Source organism: Cavia porcellus, unplaced genomic scaffold (genome assembly GCF_034190915.1).
Source record: "Cavia porcellus strain 051 isolate PalLab524CR breed Dunkin Hartley unplaced genomic scaffold, mCavPor4.1 scaffold_7, whole genome shotgun sequence".
NCBI lineage: Eukaryota > Metazoa > Chordata > Mammalia > Rodentia > Caviidae > Cavia > Cavia porcellus.
This window is the reverse complement of record NW_026947490.1, coordinates 8,521,993-8,547,021: the sequence shown is the minus strand read 5'-3', so window position 1 is coordinate 8,547,021 and position 25,029 is coordinate 8,521,993. Positions and strand designations below refer to the sequence as shown.

At 34.2% G+C, this 25,029-nt stretch overlaps 1 long non-coding RNA gene across 1 annotated transcript; it reads left to right on the top strand.

Annotated features, from left to right (window-relative positions):
* Positions 1 to 214: 214 nt before the first annotated feature.
* LOC134476705 (uncharacterized) lies at positions 215 to 23,330 on the top strand. The gene is made up of 2 exons (XR_010048513.1): positions 215 to 348; positions 21,702 to 23,330. It is a non-coding gene; the product is annotated as an uncharacterized LOC134476705 (long non-coding RNA).
* Positions 23,331 to 25,029: the final 1,699 nt, after the last annotated feature.

The window sequence follows — 25,029 nt, the reverse complement described above, 5'->3', positions numbered from 1 at the left end:
TATAATCCAGCCTAAATACAACAACAAATACCCTCACTTTATCTTATGAGAATAAAATTTATATTAATAGTAATATTCAAATTTAATTCATTTGAAATTCCCCTCCTGGCTGTTTCAGGATTTAATTTCTTTTCTCATAGCTTTCCTCATTTAGGAAAAGATTCTGCCTTTCATTTTAGGACAAAGACCACAAGGAACTGGCTTCTTTCCCCACAATAGCTCCTCTGTGAGAAAGCTGTTTGGGCAGATGGAATGGAATTCCAATGATTCTTCTGGGCACAGACATTCTCTGAAGACAGCAACTCAAAGGGCTCAGGATGGTAAAGGTCCATGGCAGACTGGGATATGGTGAGACAAATGAACTCATTCGTCTTAAGTGTTTTCACCTAGACTTTAGAAAGAAACATCCTAAGTTTAAATATTCCGTTTTCATTGTCAAAAAAATCCTTGGCTTTACTAAATAACTTTCTTTCCCATAGGATTTCATACTAACTCTGGGATTAAAAGAGAAACAGAAAATCAGCTTTTTCTTTCCAATTACTTAAGTATAAAGTATTTTTGTTTTCTAAACAACTAAAACAATCTCATATTTAAAGAAGACTTCTATTGTTTCTAATAAATAGCATATTAACCAAAGTAAATTAAAGCAAAATAAAATAAAAATTAAACCAAGATCTTTCCCATTAGTACTTAGATAAAACTTAGTGTGGAATTGGGCTATTATTCTTTCCAGCTTCCATTTAAACTCAGTAAAATCCATTTAGCTACCTACCGCAGCTAACAACAACTGTGGTTTCTCTTAGTATTTATAAATTTAAACTTCTCCCTATTTTCCTTGACATTGTTTCCCATTGTGATTTACTTATATCTTTCTGACTTTCTCATGTTTAAAACTTCTTCTTCACTGATTTCTCTTATTACTCTCTCTAGCTTAGGTAGAAAACAACTTTAATACATGCATTTGCCTGTGTGCCATTTAGATCAGAAAATGGTCTAGGTCATGAGCATTAGAAATAATTCAGGATTGCTAAGGATAAATAAAGTGGGTGAAAGCAGGAACAACTTGATGATTTCTGGAGTGTGTAGTGGAAAGAGCCTTTCTGAAATTTCTGCTAATGAAAAAAAGCCTGCATTAACAAGCACTGGTTTTGTGAAGAACAAACCTCCCAACAAACTCTTCTTGTTACATAGTTTATTCTGTATTCAGAGTCCTACGAGAAAGCCTGAAATTGCCTTATAATCAAATGCCTGATCTCCAACAACATTGAAGAATGGAAAAGTTGGAATAGACTTGCCACTTGACCTTCATATTTAAAAATGGTCACTTTTTCAAAGTCTAAATATATGCAGATTTCCTCAAAGGGAAGCATGAGAAACAAGAGGAAAGGTTTGGGATTGAGTGACCAGAATCTGCCAAAAGCTTAGCATGAAATGCAACTCACTACCCTAACAATTTTATCTACACTTTGAGGGAATGTACTATATGCTTACCAGATTATTACTATTTTAGAAAGTGATTCAATTTTTTGTCTTTAACATTCTAGAATGTATCCCTCATGTAATTGTGTATACTCAGGATTCATGAGCATTATTAGACTAACAGGAGTCTTAGTATAGATGTCTATATATTTTAACATTTCTTGTTTTAATAAAATGTTCATATTAACTATTTTGATGGTTCCATAATTACATTAAATATATAAGAAATAATTTGCTTACAACCCTTTGCTTGTTCCATGATCCCAATATTGATAAATTGGCTATTTCATTTTGTGAGATAATGTAGATAATTCTACAATAATAATCCTTATGAATATAGTGCATTTCCTACTTTTGGGTTATGTTAAGATAAATTCCTAGAAGGTAAAATTTAAATTTAAATGTTTCAGACCTGTGAGCTTGCTGTGATAGCTATTAGCATATTTCTTTCTGAACACAGTCAACATTTCTAAGATTATTTTGACTAACGTACAAAGATAAGTGATATGACTCAAATTTCAATTAAGGAACCATAGGATTTTGCCTCAAACTCTATAGAAAAATGAAAAGGCCTACACATAGTGTATGTGCAAATACACATCAGCCAAGTAAAAAGTAATAATTTGAATCTGATGTATGATATGACTGTATGAAAATCTTGCCAGAGCTCCTAACTAGCAATATAATAGCATTTCATTACATATTATTCAAGATTACTCATATTGATTGATAAAATAAACCTGAATCATTCCAAAATGTTTAAATAGAAACTAAGTTAAGAAATCAATATGCATGTTGGGAAAAAAAATGAGATTGCATGAAATTAGGCAACATGATCTTATGATCTGTTTATCACACAAAGTTGACAATATCTTAGAAGAGGGCACAATGCTTATCATAAAACATAATAAAAGGGTAATTGAAGTTAAAGTTAATCCTTTTTGCCTCATTCTTTTGTGATTGTAGATACAGTGCTTGTTGTCTAAAAGTCATAGCCAGCACCCCTACAACACAAAGACATGTTCAAAAGAAAAAGCATAAGAAAATCTCTGCTTAAATTTGTGGGAAGAGTTTTTATGTTTTAGTTTGAAACAGGGACTGCCACGTAGAAATATTATTGGACCAAAAATGTATGACCAAATTATGGTAAATCAGTCAGGAAACTCAGTAAGGTCTGTTTAGATTTATTTCCTCCCTACTTGGAGCATTTTTTCCCTACTAAGTATGAGGCAGGAATAGGAGGATCTTAATTTCTTAGTTATGCAGAAAGCTAGAGGAAATTTGATGGCTGAGTTTGGGGAAAAAATGTTCTTGCATTTATCATCTGTCTTGGAAAAGAGAAATTCTATTTCCACATCCTGTTAGGGGAGCCCGAGAGGGGAGAGAGCAAGGAAGGAGGAGGTCAGAGGGGAATTGCTCTTCTGGGGTTTCTCCTGAGCTTCTCATTTTGGGGTGTCATTTTTTTCAGTCCCAGCACTTTCCAAGAGATTTTCTTTATAAATCTCAGAGAAGACTTTTAAATAATTAATTAATGGAATATCTGTAGGTTATTCAGTATTGCTAAGATTATTTTGAGTGTCTTTGCACTTTCACAATATTTGAGTTTCTCCATACGGGACAGGGAAGAGGTAATTCTAAATCAGTTGGTAGGAAATTAAATTTTATTTTGAGTGCCAGTTTGCCCCTCTGGTTTATGAATGTAAAACCAGACTATGGAATCTTTGAAATAGGTTTATTCTGTTTTGTCCTAACTCTACTTACTGAAAAGATCACTCTTTCCTCCAACATTGTAAAATAAAGACTTCACTACAAATCAAGCATTCATACGTGTTTGTTTGTGCATTCTTTCTTCTTATCCATTCATCTACCATTGCACTATTATGAAACTGTCTTTATTGCTACAGTTCTTACCATGATAACTAGTGGAGCAAGCTCTCTAAACTCTAAACTAGTTTACATCTCTGAAGAATTTGATAGCTTGGAGAACAATTAACATACTATACAATTTACTATTTAAGTTACACAAGGGAATGCAGTGTTCTACATTTTTACAGATACGTGAGACTATCACTGTTCTTAGTCTTAGAGCATTTGTATCATAATGAGACACTCTGTCCCGGGTAGCTACCATCCTTTTCATTCCCATACTTCTTCCATCCCTAACAAACCCACCGTTCTTCTCTCTGTCTGTCTAGACTCCCGCCTCTCGTGTGAACGTAATTATACGGTGATCGGCCTTTTATGATTTGCTTTTTTCACTTTCTATGTACGCCAGGCTTATTTGTGGTATGGCAAGCTTCAGTACATTTTTTCTTTCTGTGGAAGAGTAATATTCTTTGTAGAGAGACAGGATTTTGCTCATGCATTCATCAGTTGTTGATGAAACATTTAGGTTGTTTCTAAATATTGAGTATTAAGCAAATACTGTCATAAGCAGGTAAGTTTTGTGTATATATAAAATTATGATTTCCAGAATATATTACATTATACTGAATTCAAGGGAAAGAATAAAAAATACAAGTAAGCAAAAATTTTAAGGAAGTAGGTGAGGTATTATAGTGACTGCTTTTAGCATAACCTAGCACAAAGTCATGTTCAAGAAATCAAAGAAAAGGGTTCCCTGCAACAGGCATCCCTCAACTCTAATTGGCCCAGTGTGGAGAGAGATACTACTTCCTTGGAGGAGAGAGACGGCAATAAGTCTAGGCCCTAAATGGTAACCCCGTCTGGAGCACCATTCTAGGTAAATCTCCTGACCAGTATCCACAGCCTGATACACTTTAACTACATCAGTCAGGTAGCAAAGACACTTGCCATTCAGTCTCCAACCTTGACAGGAAAGTAGGGGCAAGATTCTGTCTGCTGGAGAGCACAGCATGGAAGCCAGCACAAAGCACCAATGCCAGGTTCGCTATGTGAGAGCCAGTCCCTGGAAGAAACTGAAGATTCTGTGTACAGGTCAGTAATTCTCTTGAACACAAATGAAAAGATATTTGAGGAAATATACATGCTTCACATGATCTAAACATTACACAATATATATGAATAAGCAATGTGTTAAAACATTATGTACTACCTAAATAATATGTATAATCTTTATAATTTTTTGATTTAAAGTAAATTTATAAAAAGAATGTCAGGTATCATTAAAAAGGGAACAAGTGGTAAATTTTATAGATATAAAATGTTAAGAAATTAAAATTTTAGTAAATTTTAATTTTTCTTCCCCTATTGGAGCAATTTACATTTTAGATAAAGGAAACTGGAAAATGTAGTTCATGGATTTCCAGTTGCAAAATAATGAGCAATTAGGTTATAGCACATGATAAGCTCAATACGTAGACATAACCTATTGGAGTTGATTAGCGCTAGATAGTGCATTTAAAATAAAGCACGTAGATATAAAGTATCTATAGAATTTAAAAGTTCTGGAAAGTGTTTGTTAAACAGTAGAGAATCTAGAGTAATGATGTAATAAATATATGACTTTGGGGAAATATGTTTGTTCTTTTACATTTTAGGACAGCCCAATAGAAAATTTAATTATGTTTATGCAAAAGGGAGATTTCAAGCTAATGGATATGATTATGAGTCACTGATTTTATTCATATAAAATTTTCATATTCTTTTCAAAATCAGTGGAATGACTCAAGAATTAGTAATAAGAACAAGACTTTCAACACTTTTCTAGTGATTTTTAGAGATTTCTTACATCATGTGATGGTTCTAACCAGGTGACCTGTAGGTCTTTTTAACTTGTAGACACAGTCATTTCATAACATGGGTTAGGTCACTTGTTTAACGTCTCAAGATTTTATTGAAAAGAATTATTTCAGTCATTCAGGTAAAATCAGAGTCAGACACTGAACTCTTATTTTTATTAACATCAAGCACAATCCCATGATCACGATCCTAGAACTTCCTCCCATCCTTCTTAATTATTCTGGAAGTTTGGTGAATCCTGAGATGTAATTGTAGAGGTGAACAAAATGTTTAACATCCTTAGTGTCATTGAAGCTTACAATGTTTTACAGAGTGCTTAGTTGTCTGACAAGAATCCAGGAAAGAGTTGCTTCTACATTACATAGCCAGAAAATTGAACACTAATACTATATATGATTCACAACTGAACCATCCTTTTAGTGTGGCAGGTAAACTCCACATTGCACTCATATTTTTAGATTGACTTTGCATTCCTCAAAAATATCTTAATTATATCACACTTATATAATGAAAGATAAAAATGACTATACCCGTAATTTCAATTCTCTTTTCCTTCTCTCTCTCTTTTTTTTTTTATCCACTGGTTCTTTTTTCTTTTTGGTTACTTTTCATTTCTTTTTATCCTGAAGAGATTGAACCTGGAGTCTAGAAAAACATTTATGTCATACTGGAATAAGTAGATGCATGAATAAATATAGATATATTTGCTTTCAGTAGAGAGAGAAATATCAAGGCTGCATTATTGAAATTATAAAGAGAAATAAATATCAAATTTATAACCACTCCGTAACTGGTCTTGAATTAAAGTCAAAATGGATTTTGTTTCTGAGAAGCATAAGCTAAATGAATTTTGAAATTTTACACTTGATGACAAACATCTATAACAGCTTTTATTTGCAAGGCAGCACAATATATGAAAACTAAAAATTTTGAGCACCAATGAAAAAGCCAAATAACAGTAAAGTTACAAGTATGTGCTTCTGAGTGAAACTGTTTTGAAACCATGTTTGATCATTTTTTAATTTTTCTGCATTGTTACAAGTTCTCTGTGTCTCTATTTCTTCATCTGTAAATCACAGATTAAGGAAAACATTTACTACATTCAGTATTGTAGGAAATGAATGAAATAATAGATTTATCTCAAAATAATATCGTCTAAAGCTCTCAGAAATATTCCTGGTATGTAGAAAAACTCACTAAATGCCAACTATCATATTCTTATGATTTTACTACACAGAGTTGGCAATGTATTTTGTTTTTTCCTTGAGGATCCTAAGAATAAAATGTCACTCATCTCAGTCTCTTTTTTTAAGTTTAGGTCACTGGAGCACTAAGTTAGTTCTCAGACAAGGATCTAAGTGGATTGTAAGTCTCTCCATATTTGTTTGTCAATGTTCATATAACAAATTACATTTGGATTAGGAGCTTTAATAACAAAAAGTTGTTTTTCTCAACTCAGAAGAGGTCTGAAATTAAAGTATCAGTTTTAATTTCATCTGACATCTCTCTTCACTTGAAGATGGTTTCTTTTTCTCTGTGTCATCTGCCTCTACACGTTTATGTCCTGATGTCCTGATCTTTTCATTTAAAGGTCCTGATCTTTTCCTTTTATACTGGGATCCACTCAAAAACATCATTTTAAATTAATTATCTCTTTGAAAATCTTGTCTTCAAATATGGTCACACTCTGAGGTATTAGAGTTTAGGAATTCAATATGTAGACATTACCTGTAGGGAAGAGATGCATTTCAGCCTGCAACAATCTCCATGGAGATGGGATGGAAGATGTGAATATATCATTAGTGAAACAGATTTAACTGAGTCAGTCTAGTCAGTGTGTGACTGGGGAACCTCATGGAACAGTAGCTAAACTGATAGCAGTGGGGAAAGGCCCGAGAGAGGGCCCACAGCAGCTCTGGGAGTGTGCCGAGCGGCATGGCTGTTGTTATAATTGTTAAGGACCTGCACAAAATGACTTAATCATGTTCTGGTTTAGTCTCTTTAAAATTGAAAAAAAAAAAAAAGAAATAATTGTCAAGAGGCCTGAATTAAAATATATGGTTGGGTCATGGGTGTTAACTTTTATGTAGAGGTTAATTAGGACCATGGGGTGCCAAGGCCTGCAATATTTTTATGGTATGCAAAATTTCTGAATTTGCTTCAACTTTAAAGGCAATATAGTTCACATTAAATGGCAAAGTTCACAAAAAGCATTAATGTGAAAGTGAAACACAGAGCCTACCTTATTGCTTTTCATATATCTCTGAGGAATTTGGTAAAAGCTTAATGTACTCAGTTAAGTATTTGGTATTGTCATATGCTTCACTCATCTTGAAATACAAATGGTCTGAAAAATTTGTACTGAGCACATGAGCGTATAACATAGGCTTAATTTCTACTGCTGCACCCTACAACTTGAAAAAGGTCACACATCTCTCATAGTACTTTAGAGAAACCATAACTGGCTAGGGAAAATACAGCCAATTAAATCCTTCAAATATTTCAGTGTGCATTGTTGTGTTGCTACATCTCTGTGTATCTTTCTTTTCCTCAAAAAGAAAGTGCCAAAAATTTTAACTCTTTCAAATTTCCACGGGCCCTATTTCCTTTTGTAGAATGTAAAGCCATTCATTATATAAATATTATTATTCATTTTAAGATAGAATAGTTTTATTTCAGGAGACATGATAAAAATGGTGAGTGTATTGGAAAATCATTTCACACTTGTTTTTCCCAGTAAGAGAACAAATTAATTTCTTGACTCTTTCTTAAACCATTTTAATTGAATACATGCCAAAGAAATAGCACATTTCAAAATTTTTATACTGCTTTGCCTTTGGTGGCTACGTTTTTTTAAAGAATTTTTTTCTATTACTTTGAGTTGTTTGATATGGGCAGACAAGATATCCTCTAAAATAGTTCTGGAGGATTCATTTAACAACTATGTTATTTTCTGAAATTTTCTAGGTAATAATTGGAGTATGTGAAATGATTGGTGCCTTTTTACTTTTTAGCAGTAATGACACACCAAAATTTTTTAAAAGTATAGGAATAAATACTAATATAAATTTAAACACTGAAATCAGTGGGAAAATAAATGAGACTTTTTTGGTTCACTGAAATTATTTTATAAAAATGCTTCAAAGAAGATGTTTCCTTGTGGTAGGAATTTTAAGAGGGAAGATAACACCAAAAGTTCAGTCTAAAAATCACATGATTCATGGGTCTTGTGGACACAAGATAGAGTGAAGCGAGGTTCAAAGCTGGAGAGTTGAGGACAGAAAATAAAAATAATATGGAAATAAAGCATGTAACTGTGGATCATGTGAACATGGCATGACAGGTATCGAGTCTCTTGTATTTGGTTCTTGAAACACGGTATTTTCAGTTACAACAGATTTAGAGGAACTGGTGAAAGAATGACTAAAACAAAAAGACAATTAAATCAGTGCCTAGCTTAATGTAATGTAATTGGTGGACAACGGAGGGGTAAGGCTATAATTATGACAATAATTATAAATCACAATGAAGTTAAGGTGGTGACCTTGATTTGGGAAAGAGCATCCACATAAAAACTGAAATGTAGGAAAATTATTTCACTAAAGAAAGGACAGAAAACAAAGTGGAAGGGGCAACTGATGCAAGGAGATGGAGAAAGGACAATACATCAAAGGGTGGACAGGTGGAGAAGTGGGGAACCTTACAGTAATGTGAAAACAGGAAAAAAAATTTAGGATTGTTTGACTAGAAATACTGACATTTTTAACATGAAAGAAGAAAAAGGAGAAAGTCCCTTGAAGAAGATGACAATCCTAACTCTTTCTTTTCATGGAGATACTCAGTGTAGTCATAGAAAGAGAATCCAAGTTACAGTGTGGAAAAATATAAAGTAAAATAATGGACATTTTGAGGAGAGAGAGCATATTTTAATATGCCTCTAAAGCATCTGGTGAAAATAGAGGGGGCAGAGTCATAAGCTTCTGCCAAACCCTGAACTAAAGGTATTTCCGTCTGTAATTGAAAGTAAATTAATGAAATGGGGGGGCTATTTTAGGAGTGAGATGGAGCTACAGCACACTTGTAGTGGGAGCTTTATCCCTTCCCATTATCAGGATAGCTCCTCTGCTTGGATCTCCTGCACATCCTTGTGCTGTAAATTATTGCCCCTAGCCCTGCACCCAAAGCAGTTGTCTATCTTGCTCCTTACCAGCGCTTGCAAACATAGTCTTCTCTTTCTATCCATTAGATATTTCGCTTTCTTTTGCTCTACCTGTCAGCTACAAGATGTGTTATTTTATCTCTTTGAAACCAAATGTTATAGTTGAACATTCTTACTTTGTGTCCTTATTTACAAGCCCGAACATTCTGTGGTCATTGCTTTTGTCAAGATTATTAATACTTTCTTTCCTACCTTATCATTAAGTTGCTGATATATGTTTTTCCTCTGTAGAACATGCTTCATCCCTAGTTTTATGCCCCCATGAGGCAGGGTCTTCTTATCTTTCAGGTTTCTTATCTTTTTTCTGTTGTTTTCTCATTTAGTCTAAATTAAGTATGCTGCTTCTATGGCTTCAGCTGTCATCATCTTGAGAACTCCAGCCCTGAATAATGACTCTGATTTGCAAACTGGTTACTCAATTCCATAGAAACTGCAAATGCGATGTGTCTGTGACTAAAGTCATTTGGTGGAGACATCCCATACCTTGTTATCTTCCAGCGTTCTACAACAAAACAGTATTTCATTATCCTGGAAGTTAGGCAAGTCTGAAATTTTGTTGTTTTCTTTACTCCTTTTTTCTCCTTCTACTATCCCATCTCATGTATTAGTATGTCCCCTTGTTTTTATTTTCTAAATAGCATCTAGATCTACCTGTTACCTAGCCTCTGTTACCTCCACAGCTACTCAGAATAGTAAAAGGTCTACCTCTGTTGATGTAGAAAACGCTACAAATGATATCTTTGGTACAGTTGAGGTTCCTTTTCTATCTTTCTCCTTACATGTCTCCAAACCACAAGTCAGATCTAAGATATAAATCAAGACTTTTCATTCTCCTGGATAAAATAGTTCATATCTTATTACTGTGCTCCATACAATGAATAAATTCCTTTTCATGAGTAACATTAGTCTTTTGGTAGCATTAAATATGTAACCATGTGAAGACATTATCTCACTTGGCCCTTAGGGAACTCTACAAATTATTTGAAAGATATTGTATTATTTCAGAGATTCCACAGTATGTTTTACTGTCTTCCATGTTCTTCATGCAGTATTTATGCAGATATCTCTAGAAAAATCTTATCATTCAACCTTTCTGTTTTGTGTTTCAGCCAGACTGAATCGTTTTCCATTGTCTGTTATCCTGTCTCTGACAAACATGTTCTTTCACACGCCTGAAACATACTCTTCATCTCATTACACTGAAAATTCGGTTGTATAACTCAATTCATTTCAAATTTGTGTTCAAACACTGAGAATTGAACATATTTTTCCCTTAATAAATAAATAAGGTCTCAAAATTAAGCTTACAAGTACATTTTGTCAGGACCTTAACCAACTTTTGCAATAATCTCTTCATCTCTACTGTGGTTCTGCAGTTTTCCTCTAGCTTTACTGCTAGCATTACAAACTTCATTTGGAGCCATGGCTATGATGTTTTGTTCAAATAAAATGCAGGTAAAAGCACAATGAGGAATGTCTTAATGCACTATCGCAATCTCTCTGAGCAAGAGCAGCACTTAGACTTGGAGATACGATGTGTGATTCATTCAGCTAGCACAGGTTTTTTCAAGCTTGATTTGCTGTTGGACTATCAAGCAAAGTTATGAACACTGAGAAGGTTATTTTTGAATTTTGCTCTTCAATTAATAAGCAGTTCAAATTTAGAGCTGCTCCAAGATGCCACTGTATGTCCCAGGCTAATTCTTAAAGCTAATTCTTCTGATTTTTGACTGATTTCACAAGATTTTCACTACTCACAGTCAATGCAGTGGATCAATGCACTGTGCTTCAGAACCACAATATAAGCCTCTCTTGCATCTGACAATTGTGTCTGTCAAAACAGTGCAAGCACAGGGCAAATGCTTCATGTTTATGTATTGAATAAGTCATTGAATGAATGCTTTAGATGAAAATTTATGCCAGTGTAAAGAAGATAAACGAGAACATTAAGGCAGGCATGCTCCTTACTGAAATATTAGTAAGAGTGTCTGCTTATAATGCAGGTTTGGCCCAGGGAAATGGAAGTAGCTGGGGGGAAGGGGAGCAGGGAGAAATAAGATTCTTGAAGAGGTACAAATACCAGATTAAAAACAGATACCAAAGATCAAAGTATTTAATTTCTCTCCAGACATGTTTTTTGCCATAATGATAAGTCTCAGAGCTCAGAAACTGGATGATAAAAGGTTGATTTTGACAATCAATAAGTTTGTGTGTGTGTGTGTGTGTGTGTGTGTGTGTGTGTGTGTGGTGTGCAGGGATGCTCATGAGTAGGTAAGGTCTCTCAGGTAAGGGCAAAAGTGAGTGGGAAGTCAGAATATACGTACCCAAATCAAAATTTTGAACTGAGTAGGACCCAGTATGGTGGAAGGACTTAGGTAATCAGTAGTCATGAGAGGTTTGGAATGGTTTTGATGCAGGCACAGTGACGATGTGAAAGAATTCTGGAGAAGACCAATGAAGTTTTAGAAAAAGAGATGACTAAATTCTGTATTTGTGAGTTGAATATATGCATATGAATAAATATTTTTTAGCAAAATCAAAAGTAGCCACACAGAATAATTATAAACTGATTCATCACTAGCAAACTGTAATCAATATGATTGGAAATTCTTCAGTGAAAGTTTGTAAAGGCTCCGGATACCCTTTTACATTTACTATGTGATTGTTTCCCCATGGCAATGAATTAGTCAATGAGTACACTGGAGGATCAATCACTCTCCAAGTATTTATTGATCCCATATTGTGTTCCCAGCATGCTACTAAACGCTGAGAATAAACAGAAAACGACAAAGCACGACGTCTACCTTTCAATCTTCAGTGTGCCGTGTCAGTCAGTCTGCCTTGATTTCAATGTTGTTTCATCCTTTTGAAAGAATAGTGGTATTAATGAGAGAACGAACCTTTTGGATAATTACTTGCAACCTGTCTATTTTTCCATAATTCTGAATTATTTATACTAATGGTCCACCTTTGTAACCAACTGCTTTATCATTTTTAAAGTTATAAAACACTAATTAAGCATCATTTTGTAGATGATAGCAAGTAGATGGAGAACTCTAGCATCAATATCTCATGGTATTTTACAAAATTCACAGAAGGAAAAAGGGTGAAATATAATGTTTGTGCATTTGCATTTGGTTTACTACCGTATTTGTTTTATTGACATCAGAACAAATAAAATTTCTTCAGTCTTCTTAACCTTTTGTTTCTTCAGAAAGTGCTACAGTTACATGACATTCCTCATTAATATGCTCATTCACTTCAAAATAATGATTATCTTTGTCATCTTCCACCACAGTGATGGTTGGAAACATTATCCTTCAATTCTTATTTGGATTATCTTATTTTTATTGCAGCAAAAATATCTTTTTATTTAAAGAGAGAGAAAACATAAAAAGGGTAGAAATTATACATAATTTCAAAAATACAAACAGTAAGAAATCACTAGTTGATAAATTTCATATTGTCCTCTTAGAAATAGTTGCTCAACTTACAAAATTAAATCATACAAAATGGACAAACAGTGAGACTACAAACAGTTCTGTTCAACAATCCAACAAAATTTAATAATATGTTTATTAATCCTACACACTTAATATATATATATATATATATATATATATATATATATATATGCAGTTATATCCTTTAGACCACTTTCTTTTCCTCTCTTTTTTACAACAGCAATTACACATTTAGGGTTATCTTATGCCTACATTTCTTATTACTTTTTACACTGGAGACACAATGTGATATTTATAAATATTAGTTATTTCACTTATGAGGATGTCCTGAAGTTGTCTCCATTTGCCTCTCAAGGCCTCAAGATCATCCTTTTTATAGCTGAATAATACTCCATTATATAAAAATACCACATCTTTTTCATCCACCCTGTGGTTGATAAGCATCATGGTTGTTTCCAAGATTTAGCTATTACAAATTGTGCTGCTATGAACATGGGTATACATATATCACTGTGATATGACCTTTTCAATTTTGGGGGGAAAATACCCAGGCGGAGAATAGCTGGATTGAATAGAACTTCCAATCCTAGGCTTCTGAGAAATCTCCACACTGATTTCCATAGTGGTTACACCAGTCTATACTCCCACCAACAGTGAAGCAGTGTTCCTTTTTCCCCTCAACCTTGCCAACATTTGTTATCAGTCAATTTCTTGATAGCAGCTATTCTTTCCAGAGTGAGATGAAATCTCAATGCTGTTTTAATTTGCATTTCTCCAGTGACTAGTGATGGTGAATATTTCTTCATGTATTTATTTGCCATTTGTATATCTTCATCTGAGAACTGTGTGTGACCATTTTGGAGAAGACCTTTAAATTTGGGGAGCTTGATGTTTTTCAATTCTTTATATGCTCTGGATATAAGTCCTTTGTCTAAGGGGTTGCTGGCTAAAATTCTTTCCCATTCTGTGGGTTTTCTTTTCAATCTGTTGGTGATTTCTCTTGAAGTGCAGAAATTTTTCAATAATATGAGTTCCCAGTTGTTGATTCTTTGAAGTGTTTCCCATGCAGTTTGTGTTTTGTTCATGAATTCTCTGCCTACCACTATGTCTTCAAGACTTGTACATATATTGTCTTCCAGCAGATTTAGTGTTTCTGTTTTAATATTTAGATCTTTGATCCATTTAGTCTTTAGTTTTGTGCATGGTGATAGGCATGGGTCTAGTTTCAGTCTTCAACACGTGGAAAGCCAGTTTTTCCACCACTATTTATTAAAGAAGCTATCTTTCTTCCAGTGGACATGTTTAGCCCCTTTGTCAAATATTAGGTGGCTGAGTGTCTTTGTAGTTGTGCTTGTATATTATAATCTGTTCCACTGATCTTCAGATCTATTTCTTCGCCAGTACCATGCTGGTTTTATCACTGTGGCTTTGTAGTATAGTTTCATGTCAGGAATTGAGATGCCTCCTGCCTTGCCTTTGTTGCCCAGAATTGCCTTTGCTATTCTAGGTTTATTCTGTTTCCAAATGAATTTTAGGAGTGGTTTCTCTAGATTTGTAAGGTATGTTAATGGTATTTTTATTGGGATTTCATTAAATCTGTATAACAGTTTTAGGAGTATGGTCATTTTCACAATGTTGGTTCTTTCTAGCCAAGAGCATGGAATTTTCTAATATCCTTCCATTTTCTAATGTCCTCTTCAATCTTCTTTTTTACTGTACCATAATTTTCAGCATACAGTTCTTTTACATGCTTAAGTTGATTCCTAAGTATTTCATTTGGATATTTCCATAATTTCTGTCTCAGTGAGTTTTTTGTTTGTGTACAGGAATGCTATTGAATTTTGAGCATTGACTTTGTACTCAACTATACTGTTGAATTTATTTATTAGTTCTACTAGTTTTTAAATGGAGTTTTTTGGGTCTTCTATACAGAGTATCATGTCATCTGCAAATAATGATAATTTAACTTCTTCCTTTCCTATCTTTATTCCTTTTATTTTTCTCTATTGTCTGATTGCCCTGGCTTGTATTTCCAGAACTGTATTGAGTAGGAGTGGTGATAGTGGACATTCTTATCTTGTTCCTGATTTTAAAGTGAAAACTTTCAGTTTTGTCCATTTAGTCTGATGTTGGCTGTTAATGTGTCATAGATCACCTTTATAAGATTGAAATAGACACTGCGTTTTCTGAGTTTGTAAAGGGTTTTTATCATGAACATGTATTGGACTTTGTCAAAAGCTTTTTCTGCATCTATTGAGATGACCATGTGGTTTTTGTTTTTGGCTCTGTTGATGTGGTGTTTTACATTTATTGATTTGTGTATGTTAAATCATCCCTGCATTCCTGGAATGAATCCCACTGGGTCGTGATGTATAGTCTACTTGATGATTTGATGCTTTCTATTTGCCAGTATTTTATTGACAACCTTTGCATCAATGTTCATTAATGAGACTGGCTTATAGTTCTCCTTTTTGGCTGGGTCTGTCTTTCATTTTGGTATGGGAGTGATACTTGCCTCCCAGAGTAATTTAGGGAAGATTGCTTCCTTTTCAATTTCATTGAAGAGTTTAATGAGTATTAGCATCAAATCTTACCTAAATTTTTTGTAGAATTCAGCATTTCTTTGTTTGGGCATTTCTTTGTTGGTAAGTTTTAAATTCCATTTTCAATTTCAATAGCTGATATTGAATTATTTAAAATTGCTATATCTTCTTGGTTAAGCTTTGGTAGTTCATATGTTTCTAGAAATCTGTCCATTCCCTCTGTGTTTTCCACTATATGTGAGTAGAGATTTTCAAAGCAGGTATTCATGATCTTTTGAATTTTCACAGGATCTGTAGTAATTTCCCCCTTTTCAGTTCTTATTGCATGAATTTGGGTTTTTTTCTTTCTTTTTCTTTATGAGGTTTCTTTTTCTTTACAAGTTTGTCAATTTTGTTTATTCTTTCAAAAAACCAGCTTTTTGATTCATTAATTCTTTGTAATTTTTTTTTGAGTTTCAATTGCATTGATTTCTGCTTTAATCTTTACAATTTCCTCTCTTCTATGAGCTTTGGATTTAACTTGCTCTTCTTTTTCTAGAAACTTGAGGTGAAGCATGAGGTTATTTATTTGTGCTCATTCTCTTTTCTTGATATGACGATTTGCTGCTATATATGTCCATCTGAAGACCACTTTCTTTGCATCCTATAGATTACAGTATGTTGTTTTTGCATTTTCATTGAATTGTAGCTATTGCTTCATTTTTTACATTTCATCTGTAGCCTACTGGTTGTTCAAAAGGTTGTTATTTAATTTCCAAGTATTGATGCAGGTTTTGAAAATTTTTTGCCACTAATTTCCAATTTCAGTGCACTATGGTCTGATAGCCTGCATGGGATAATTTCAATATCTTTGCAGTCACTTAAGAATGTTTTATAGGATAATATATGCTCTATTTTGGAGAATGTTTCATGCTCAAGTGAGAAGAATGTGTATGCTGATGTGGTTGGGTGGAACACTCTGTAAACTTCTACTAAGTCCAATTTCTTGCAGATATGATTCAGTTCTATTATATCTTTGGTGACTTTTTGTCTAGTTGATCAATCTCTTTGTGACAATGAGGTATTAAGGTCCCTTGTTATAACTGTGTTTTTGTGTATTTAAGTTTTTCATGCCCATTAGTATGTGTCTTATATAGTTGGGTGCTCCCATATTTGGTGCATATATATTTATAATTGTTAGTTCCACCTCTTGAATTTTTACACTAGCAAGTATGTAGTGACCTTCTTTATATCTTTTAATCATTTTAGGTTTGAAGTTCACATTGTCTTCAAATAGAACAGTTACTCCTGCTTTTTTCTGGGTTCCTGTTGCATGGAATACAGTTTTCCATCCTTTGACTTTTAATCTATGAGTTTCCTTTTAGGTCACATGTGTTTCTTGTATATAGCATACTGTGGGATCATGTTTCTTGATCCATTCTGTCAACCTGTTTCTTTTGATAGATGAATTGAGGCAATTTACATTTATGAATATCACTGATATGTACTGGTTTGACTTTGCCATGCTATGTTCCAGTTGTTTGCTTTCTGCTTTTCCCCCTTATTTAATTGCTTGTCCTACCTGGTGGTTTCTTTCTGTTGTTGTTTTGGGGATTGTGGTTGCTTTTATCTCTATCTAGTATGTCTTTCAATATTCTTTCTAGGGTTGACTTGGTGAATGTGAATTTCTTCAGTTGTTCTTTGTCATTGAAGTACCTTTTTTCTCCATTAAATTTGAATGAAAGTTTTTCTGGGTACATCAGTCTGGGTTGAAAGATGTTTTCTTTCAGGGCTTAAAATACCTCACTCCAAACTCGTCTTGACTTGAGGGTTTGTGCTGAAAAGTCTGCTGTGATTCTAATGGGCTTTCCTTGTTAGGTGAGTTGTGTCTTTTCTCTAACAGCTTTCAGTATTCTGTTTTTATGCTGTATGTATGAGACTAATTATTATATGTCTGGGTGTAGATTTATGTTCGTTGTGACTGCTTGGTGATCTATATGCCTCATTTATCTTCACATCAATTTTTTTCCTTATATTTGGGAAATTTTCTGATATTAGTTCTGTTGATAGCTTAGTTCTGTCATTTGTATTGTTTCCTGCATCTTCACTTATGCCTATTAATTTTATATTTTTTCACTTGGCATCATCTTGAGGCTGCTGGATTGTCACTTCATGCTGCTTTGTTATTTTTAAATGTTCTATCCTTTCATGATCACTAATTGCAATCCTGTCCTCAAAGTGTGAAATCCTATCCTCAGCTTCATTTAAGTGGTTTTGCCAGCTTTGAATAGAATATTTTGTTTTTTGGATATCTCTTTGAGTTTGTTTCATGAATTCTGCTTATTTTCTACATTGTTCACTCAAGGTTTCAATCAGTTTCCCATTCACCTGTACTTTTTCTCTATTTCTTCTTTAGCTGTGCTCAGCAACTCCTTTACTAAGGTTGTTATTTTTGTCTTTACAAGGGAGAGTACTTCTAATTTGATTTCCTTTATGGCTTCATGGAGTTGTTTTTTTTTTTTATTTCACTTGCTATCTTCTCAGAGGTTTCTGATGTGTTACTTTTGAAGTCCTCTGTTTCAAGGTCTCCTGTACTTGCTCCTGGTGGACTAGATGTTTGAGATTGCATTTTGCTTTTTCATTGTGCCATTTTCCCCTTTCGAGTTAATATGTTGTCCTTCAATTCCACTAGTATCAACTGTTGGTAGTGTGTATCTTGGGGTCCTAATGTAAGGTTGATATTTATCCAATTGCTGGGTCCCACAATGAATAGGTGGGCCAGTCACCTGACTCCCCACTGCAGGGTCTGTTGAATGAGTTCTATATTCTTCCTGGGCTACCAAGCCTAGTAGTATTGATGTAGGTCAACTTTTGGTTCTTGTTATTGCCTTATCTTCAGGTTATTCCAGGTCATCAAATCTCCCTGTCTATTGTATTTGTGTCAGCTGAGGCCCTACTGTGTCCCTATTGTGTGCTTGTGTGTCTCGTAAGCCCGTTTGATTTTCTCCAAGTTGAGAGAGTCCTTTTTGGCACACTCCTCACTCTGCCTAATGTTTTGTCTGTGCAGGAAGGATTCACCCAAACTCTTGTCAGACTCAACCAAGGTCTTATAGATAGTAAGGGGGAGCTTTACTTACTTACCCACGGTACACCTCTATTTTAGGAGCATACTCACCACACTGACTTGAGCCTGCTGAGATCTTCCACTTGGGTAAGGCAGTCAACTGAATCTCCCCTCAAGCTAGCAGTTAATCTGCTGTAGTCCAAGGTTCAGGGAGAAAGGGTAGGAGCTCTGGTTGGAGCTTCCTGGGCCTGCAATATCATCTGCGGAGACGATAGGAGTCACAGGTGGGGCCCAGGTCTAGCCCTGACCCTGCGCACACCTCTGTCTGGAGTTTCCTGGTTCCATGAGGTGGTCTGTGGAGATGGTGGGAGTTGCAGAAGGGGCATCAGTCTAGACTGGCCCCATGCATGCCGCTGGCTGGAGTTTCCCAGTCTTGTGAGGTGGTCTGCGAAGATGGCAGGAGTCAGAGAAGAGGCCCAGGTCTCACAAAAAAAAAATCTCTTAATTAAGCAATTTCACCAGAAAGGCACTATACTGCCTTTGCGGGGAGCTGAGATTTTTAACTTAAAATACATGATAACGTATGTTATTCATAACTACCACTGAGGATTATGTGCACATACTTTATTTGAGTCCTGAATCAAACTGTAAACACCAGAAGACAAATGGCAAATGCATTAGTTGCAAGATGTAATCATTAAATCACCTGATCAGTAGCATAATTTTTCCAGGAAAAAAATAAGAGATTAGGAAAACCTATTATTTCTGCACTGATAATATTTTGTACTTATAATTCTAATACAATATAAGTTCCTCATAATCAATGCATTATTTTTGCAAATATTTATCTTTGGATTAAAATTGCAGAGAAGTCTAGAAATATTTTGCAGTGCTAGAATGAGTTGCCCAAAACAATTTTGTCTGGGATGTATTTGTAAGTGTAACAATGAATCAACTGTAAGAAAAAGAAGTGTACCTTGGGTAGTGTAAATCAACTCTGAAACTCCTTTTGAGGATAACATTTTGTCTAATATTTTGACATTTATGCTGAAATGAGCTTGACAATGAGGATTCCTAGGTTAAAATTCTCTTTATTCAGATATTCTATTCTGATGCTTACATAAAAGGCTAACTCTATGGCTGCTGCTGATAAACACAGTAGAAAAACTACTACTGATCTCATTCAAATTTTTGCAGTGTGAAAACTCATACCCATCATAAGATTAGGATAATCTCCAATGGTCACATTCACTAGAAATTTAGTGGTTTTTTTCCACTTTTGTTATTATTATTATTTTTTTTTAACCACTTGAAGTTAGTCAATTATATTCTTGGATGCATTTCCACTGTTCCTTTTTGAGGCATGGAAATTCCATGAAATGTTTAACAGAAATACTTAATAGGAGTGTTCCAGGGAACCATAGTTAAGGATGTGAGCATAAGGTTGATACATACTCTTATGAAGTTGTACATTAGTACATACTTATTATATGTACTTATGTATTTTCACACTGCTTTTCTTTCCACCCATTTGTGTAGCAGTGCAAGAGTTTGTATTCAGCATCACACAGCCACACAATTATAAATGCTGAGCAAGTTTTGTAGATTTATACATTCTGCCCCACCGAACAGCATGAGAAATTAGAGATTATAAATCAATTTAGATATCCTAAATTGGAGACTTCTTAAATGCATTTATTTATTTAATAGATTTTTCTCTGAAAATTTGAATACTTTGCCTTCAATTTATATTTTGTTGTTGGTTTTTTTTTAAGGATATGTATGGTGTTAGTTACAGAAAGTAAATGCTTATTTAGGATACAGTTGTTTTAATTTATTTTCTTAGTGTACTATCTGGAAACTTAGTACAGTTTTAAAATGAATAAACATTAGTTGTCAATCTATCAAAGAATCCTATAGTAGAAGGAAATAGTAATTTAATTGGCTTTGATATAGGAGAATTGCATACAATTTTGCCTTCCAGTGATAGAATTTAGGGAACTATAACATAAATTTAGAAATCTGAATGTGTTTATGTATGCTACAGCACATGGAATGATTTCTCATTTTCAAAATATACAGGACTCTATTTTCAAAAGATTTTTTTCTACTAACTATTGTGCCAATCAGAATATGCATGTCTAGTAAGAGTACCTTTTATAGACACATGCTGGTCTATGCAAATCTCTAAATAAGACACTATTTAGTTTTTCAAAAAGAATTTCCACACACAAGTCACATTGCTGAATTTTCTAATGACAGTGTTGGGTCAGTGGGTACAGAGGAAAACAGTGTCAACATGGTCATTGCTGGGCTCATGCAATAAACACAGATAGTTTTCTTCTGTATTTCAGTAAAATAATTTTTCTGTGGATGTTAAATTTTTTAAGCTGAATTTTCCAAATTATTAGCACTTACACAGTCACTTTGTTGGAGTATAGATTTAAAATTTAGATGAAAATTAAACTATTATAGAATGAAACAGAGTATACCGAGAGGATTAATAAAGTTTGTTTCTTAAGGTTTTAAGTTGCATTGTATGTACATGGATTTTAAATGTAATGTAATATACATGCAAAATGTATGCATACTACATACACAAATAAACTAAAATTGAAAACGAATTAGGAAACTATTATATTAAATATATATCTCTTTAATATCAATAATCCACTCGATCAATTGTGTCCAATTATTATTTCCATTAAATTAAGTGGGCTATTGCCTTTTGAGTGACAACTATGCACTGAGTACTGTGTGAATTCTTCTTTTTATATAACTTTGTAATCAGTACTAATAACAATCTGAGATGACAGTTAGTGCTGTTACAAAGTCAGAAAATAAAACATAGAAACAACTCTTTAGAACTCAGAATGTTGCCAAAAATGCTCTGATATCAAACATTTCTGAACTATTTTCCCAGGCTTTACATGATGTTGTTTTAAATAACTCAGTTCATGGCTTTTGGGGTTTCAGAAATTTTGGGTTCAAGCTAATACCTTTTCTTTATGATTCATATCTAGATTTTCCCTAAAGCCTCATTGGCTTATTAGATGGGCTATAGGAAGGTGATTGGTTCATGAGTGCGTGATACTCATGAGGAGATCAGTGCATTGATGAGTTTACACCTCATCATTACATTGGGAAGAGAATCCTGCTCCGAGGAGGCTGGTCACTGGGGCTGTGTCTCTCTCCCTATTGGTGTCTCACTTCCTTCTTTCTGCTTTCAGATTGCTAGGTCATGAGCCACTTTTCCTCTGCCATTCCCACCCTGATGTGACATCCTGCTTTGGAGCCAGCTGATGATAGACTAACATGAGCCAAAAGGAACTTCTCCTCCTCTAAGTCATGGCGACTGGGCATTGTGCCTCAATGAAGAGAGAGTACAAATGGCAAATAAATACATGAAGACATTCTCAACATCTCTGGTCATTTGAGAAATGCAAATTAAAACAACACTGAGATTCCATCTCACTCCGAAAACAATGGCTGCCATGATTAACTGATACTAAATGTTTGTGGGGCTGTGGGGGCAAAGGACTACTTCTCCACTGCTGGTGGGAATGTAGACTGGTGCAACCACTGTGGAAATCAGTGTGGAGATTAAAAAATAAACCTACGTATTGTGGCATTTAAACTGAAAAGTCACAGATGAGGATCACAGTCATGTGTAGATTAAGGCTTTCTTTCTACATGGATTCTCTTCAGAGTCTATTGGAAAGAACACGTGACTAGGAATTAGAAGTGTTACCTTTTAATATCAAGTCAGCAAGTCAGGAGTTGTAAGTATGTCATATTTCTCTGAGACTTTGTTTCTCATCCTACAAACTGAGGTTTCACTAAGTGACACTCAGACATGACTACTAAGCCTTAATATTTAACTCAATTTACATCAGAATCTTACCTTTAAAGTATTGTGATAGACCAATAGCTTTGTGATTGCTTGAGACTAAGTCTCATATCAGATCCTAACCCAGTCCTTGCATGAATATTAAAGTTAGCAAAACACTATCCTGCCGAATGTATAGATGGGATTGCATAGCAGGAATGTATTTTTCTTTAAATGATGCTTATTTTTCTTTAAAACAAAAGGATTGCACATAAGCACAAACAGTTCTTCTCTGCAAAAGTTATGCGTTAGAAGGTCTACACTGCCCACTGAACATATCATTATCATTTTTTGTGTTTCTTCCTTCTGTTACAGATAGGGAGGTACAGCAATCTCTTACCATTATTTTTCTATGTAAGATGAAAAAATTTTAACGAAGAATTTCCTCTGGATAGGATAAAAGCTGTACATGAAAATTACTATCTTATATGGCTTTAGCACAGCTAGGGTCTTTAAATTTTAAGTGAAGAAAGGACTAAATTATATCGACAAATCATTCTAAAATGAGTAACATGTTTGATATAGTTTTTCTTGTTGTCTTGCTTGACACTAGCTATAATTAATTTGTTAAACTAGATGTGCTTATTCAGAATTTTTTAATAAACAAAAAGTTTAGAATTCTTTGTTTTCCACTAGGATGGAAAGGTTTGCTAGTTAGTGAATATTGGTTATTTTTACCAGCTTATGTTAATTCTCTTCTTGTGTGACATTTTTCTGATTCATCAATTTCTTAAAATATAACATTTAAAAATAAAAAATTCAGTCAAATAGTTATTGATTTCACTGTTAAAATTGGCTGCAACAAATGACTTATTTATTTAATTGATTGAGTGAAATGACCGACTGATTGTTTGGATGTTACACTACCCAGCTTTTGTTCATTGATTTCTCTTGTACATTTCCCACAACCTACAGGGAGGATGTGTGCTTTGTGCTACCTCTATTTCTGTATTAAAATTCTTCACTTTTGTCAAGTTGTTCACACTGTCATTATTTTTCAGTTTATCTCTTTGTTCTTATTAGTAAAGTTAGATTACTTTAATGCATTTCTTTCTTCTAGTAAGAGCTACCTTTTTCAGCAAGTCTATATGTCCATCAGTACAAGTGCAAATTAATTTCTTTTTTTTAAATTTTATTTTGAAAAACATAGAACCAAATGAGAAGGAAAGAAGAGGGTCATTCAAAACAAAAGGATGAAAACAGTACATGATTTAAAACCCTAATACAAGGTGATCTACAATTGTCACCATGATGTCTATTGTTATCTTCAATAGAATTGCCCATATCATCAGGCACAGTAAAATTGAACATAGCAGTATAGAACAAAGTAATAAAAAAAAAAGTATTGGAGACATGATAGGACTTCAAAAGCAAGTAATAGTCAAACCAGAACAGGTATCCTAGTGAATCTTACTGTCTTCATAATAGTTACCTATACTCTCAGACTCAATACTATCAAACATAACAAATTCAAATAAAATCAGTCAAGACAGTGATCAAACAAAACAAATTCAGATCAAATCAGTCAAAACAAGGCAGTGAAAGCAACACAGAATTTCAGATTAAGCTTATTGGAAATTAAAAATGGTAACCATAGTACATCCTGCTACCTTTGGAACATCTGCCTGTGCCCTCAAATCTAGTACAAATAGACAAACTGGAGAAATATAATCAAACTAAACAGAGCGATGAAAGCCATATGGTTTAAAATCATGATACACTATTAATGATGTTCTCTGCCTCCCCTATTTAGACAATTCCTCCCCTTTCACTTTCCCACAGTACATTATATATTTGGTATCCCACTAACTCCTTTAGTATTTAGATTAGAGAGGCAATCCACTATTTACCTAAGTGGTTCTGAACGTTTTTACCCCTGAGATTGGCCTCAAGTTGTATCCACTTACCTACAAGAGCCTAAAGGTTTTCCTTCCTTATAGCTGAGTAGTTCTCTATTGTACAAAAGTGTTATACCTTTCCAATCAATCTGCAGATATGGGCGAGCTACCCTCACTTTTTTCTGGTTCCCTGTCTGGTTCCCTGTTAGCGATTATGGCCAACCTTTTCTGTCTCATCTCTGCCATGCTACTTTTCTGCCATTGGTTGTCTAATTTTCCCTTCATTGCACTGTCTGCCCCATTTGGTGAGCCCCCTCTGTCACTGTTGTTAAAATCATGGTCTTTTTTTTCTTTCTGTCTAAAATGTCCTTCAATATTTTTTGTAGGTTTGGATTGGTGGTCACAAACTCCTCCAGTTCCTCTTTGTCATGGAAGTATATTGTTTCTCTATTAATTTTGAGAGATAGTTTTGTAGGGTACATCAATCTGGGTTGGAGGTTATTTTCTTTCAGGGCTTGGAATACTTCAAGTTCTTCTTGACTTGATGGTTTGTGTTAAGAAGTCTGTCATGATTCTGATGGGTTTTCCTTTATAGGCAATCTGTTTCTTTTCTCTGAAAGCTTTTAATATTCTGTTCTTGTGTTGAATTTCTGGGATCTTGCTTTCAAGCAATTTTGCCAGCTTTCAATGGAGTTTTTAATTTCCTAACAATCTCTTTGAATCTGTATCATGTATTCTATATTTTGTATATGCTTCATCAAAGGTTTCTCTCCTTTTTCTATGCTCCTCCATTCTTCCATCTGTGTCTTCTTGAGAGGTACTTAGCATTTA